This window comes from Brassica napus, chromosome A1 (genome assembly GCF_020379485.1).
Source record: "Brassica napus cultivar Da-Ae chromosome A1, Da-Ae, whole genome shotgun sequence".
In the NCBI taxonomy this organism is placed as follows: Eukaryota; Viridiplantae; Streptophyta; class Magnoliopsida; order Brassicales; family Brassicaceae; genus Brassica; species Brassica napus.
The window spans coordinates 16,820,603-16,824,027 of NC_063434.1; the positions used below are offsets into that span (position 1 = coordinate 16,820,603).

The following is a 3,425-nucleotide window of genomic DNA, read 5'->3' on the forward strand; positions in this document are numbered from 1 at the left end:
GTAACATCCCTACTACGCGCTCTGCCATTGTTCCTCCACTCTGCACCAGGCAGGACTTCGAGATCAAGCCTGCTTTGATCGGTCTAGTACAGAGAAAGGTGTTCTCTGGTCTCTCTACAGAAATTCCAATGGAGCATATTGAGAGCTTCGAAAAAGTCTGCAGTTTCACTCGCGTGAATGGTGTTCCACCAGACTACATCACGTGCATGTTATTCCCATTCTCTCTTGATGGAAAAGCTGCACGGTGGTTGAACTCTCTCCCTACCGGCTCTCTCACTTCATGGGAACAGGTCCGATCAGCGTTCCTCAGCCATTTCTACTCTAAGGCGAGAACAGCTGCATTGAGGAACAAGATCACCTCCTTCAGACAGATCACTGGTGAGCTTTTCTGCGACGCATGGGAGTGCTTCAATGACTATCGCAGAGAATGTCCTCACCATGGATTTGATGATGATTACCTCCTGGACATTTTCTATGATGGAGTGGACTGGAAATACCAAGGTGCTCTAAACTCTGCGAGCAATGGAGACTTCATGACTCAAACCACTGATGGAGCGTTTAAGCTGATTGAGAACATGGCTGCTAGCTCAGCTAATAAGAAAGAGGAGAGTGATTGCTCCAAGAAAGGAAACAGTTCTGACGCCCAGAAAATAGATGAGCTGACGGCCAAGGTTGATCAGCTACTGAAAAACAACCAAGGGCACGTTTTCAGCATGGAACAACCTACGGCCGGGCATATTCAGAACCAGAACCAGCGACAACCGCAGAGCAATCCGCATGCTGTTCCAGCTACCGGGAACAGTCAACCAGATGAGCTGAAGGGTCTGGGTATGATGATGCAACAGCTGTTGCAGGGTCAGCAGGTTCAGGCCAAGGCGTTGAATCAGGTAACCACGGAAATAGACACCAGGATGGGCAACATGTTCACTGAGCTGAATAACAAGTATGACAATCTTGCGATCCATATAAGAAAGATCGATGTTCAGCTTGCTCAAACAGTTGAGAGTGTCAAGAGGCAACAGACGCTCCTGGAAGAACTGATAAAAATCCTAGGACTGAGCACTGTAATGCAATAGAGCAGCCGTTTGCTGAGACTGCTTCAGGCGCAGAAGAGAGAGCAGAGCAGTCTGCTAGCTCTGGAGTGACTGCTCCTAGCGAACCTGCTGAGACTCCACCATCTCGAGTCTATGTTCCCAAGGTTCCCTATCCAATTCCACCTAGACATCTGATGGATCCCATTAGTGAAGAGCAGCTGATAGGTTTTAACAAGATGGTGAGAAGGCTTCCTAAAGAACTTGCATTCGAAGATGCTCTGCAGATTCGTCCATTGCTCCAGTTCTTTAAACACTGTAGAGAGACTCAAGAGGAGATCAAGGTCCTCTATATCAAAGCACTGTCTACACCAGCACTGAAGGTATTGCCTAAGGTTGATGATCCTGGAAAGTTTGTTTTCCCATGTTCCATCGCAGGAACAACCTTCAAGGATGCTCTTTGTGACTCTGGTTCTTGTGTGAATCTCGTCTCAAAGGCTATTGTAGACGATTTGGGTATTGCTGATGTTGAGCGTTCTCAGCTGACCCTGACCTTTGCAAACTCTTCCAGAGCAGTCCCATATGGAACCATCCGCAGCCTTCATGTTCAAGTAGGGGAATGCATTGTTCCTGCTGAGTTTCAAGTTGTTGAGATGAACAAGGATCATGAGATGCCTTTGATATTTGGAAGGACATTCATGGCTACTGTTGGAGCAACCATCGATATGCCCAACAAGAGAGTCTGCTTCTCCAACATCAACAAGAAAGTTTTCTACAAGGCTGTACCCACCAGATCTTCCTCATCACACGCCTCTCGCATCTCAGTGTTTGATGTAGAAAAGCTGAAGGTTGTTCCAGAGAAGGAGCATGGTGATAAGGGTGAGAGCAGGCTGTTCTCTGATGAAGATCCTAGCACTGATCCTACTAAATTCAGAGGGAATTCAAGGGTGAAACAGAAAGTCCAGAAGAAAAGGGTCAAGGGAGATCCTACAATGACTTTGATACCTCTCAAGTGTGATGAGAACTCCATTGAGTATGAGGTAAAGTGCAAGGGTACCTCTAAACCTTTCTCTAAAGTCAGAGCTATTCTCACACATGAGCTGAAGGAGAAAGGAAAAGCTGCTGTGAAAGGGTTGTTGAGCAGAGTTCTGAAGCTAACATGTCTGATTGTGGAGCTTGTTTTGGAACAAGCCCTCCTGCTCAACCCGACTGATCCCAGTCACCAAGTCAAGCTAGTGACTTAAACCAAGCGCTTGGTGGGAGGCAACCCACTGGTAAGTGTCATTAACATTAGGATTTTCTTTTTACTTATTTTTGTTTTTAGTTTGTTGAGTCTCAGGTCATAAATCAGAAAATCCGAGACCCTTGACTGGAGCAAGCAGCTGGCTGCTCTCATTCCAGAGCATCCTTTACCGGAGCAACCGCGTCTTGCTCTGTCAGGCTGCTCCGCGCCAGGTAAGTATCTCGACCAAAAAAAAAAAAAAATTCTTGTTTTCACCTTCTCTCTGATTTATTTTCACACCAGGGACGTTGTGAAGTAAGTCTGGGGGAGGGTTTTCGTCGTTTACTAACTCGTTTCTTTCTTTTGTTTTTCTTTTGGGTCAATTTGAGTCAGTTTTTATTGAGTCAGTCAAAACTTTGTGGGAATTAGGACCTTATTCTGTGTTGATCACTGACCACCTCGTGCTTTAGTTATCTTATTCAGTGACCTTAGCAGTGGCGAAAGACACACATGTGGACCTGGAACACCCTGACATATCTCACTTGATTCTCCAGAAGTTCTCAGCCGATCAGGTTACACTGGGTAGACTTAACTCCACCTTACTTGAACCTAATCTTGACTGAAATTCTTCTTGTTATGGGCATTAGATCAGGGAAACGAGAACACACTCAGGACTTCTTATCCTTTTTATCCATCTTGCTGATCCTGAGTGGCTAGCTCATCTTTAGCTAGTTCCCACCCTGCACCTTAGCCTTTATTCCACCTTCATGCATTTGTTTTTCAGTGTCATATGTGCAGATATGTGCAAAAAGGTCGGAGAGGAAAGGATCAACGCAGCCTCCTACTCGTTACTGCTGCAGAAATTCAGTCAGAAAGGAGAACAAGCAGATTAAGGGAGCAACCGCTCCATAACCAATGAACTGCGCAAGAGCAGGGGTGGAGAACCAGAATGGTTGCGAAATCAGAACCACCAGTGGCACTCAGAACGATCATGTATTACCTCCTTCTTCGTCACATCACCATATCAGTCTTCAAAAAAAAAAAAAAAAAAAAAACGAGATTAATGTGATGGAGAAGGGGAAGAAAGAAAAGAAACATGGAGCCACTGGAAAGGTCGAGCAAGAAGTTGGTACCAAGTATTGAAGAGTGTGTAGAGGAAAGTGGAAAGCAGA

General features: G+C 45.6%; 1 non-coding gene across 1 annotated transcript; it reads right to left on the reverse strand.

The window, feature by feature from the left end:
• Window positions 1–338: 338 nt before the first annotated feature.
• On the reverse strand, window positions 339–445 carry LOC125579518. The gene has a single exon (XR_007317584.1). It is a non-coding gene; the product is annotated as a small nucleolar RNA R71 (small nucleolar RNA).
• Window positions 446–3,425: the final 2,980 nt, after the last annotated feature.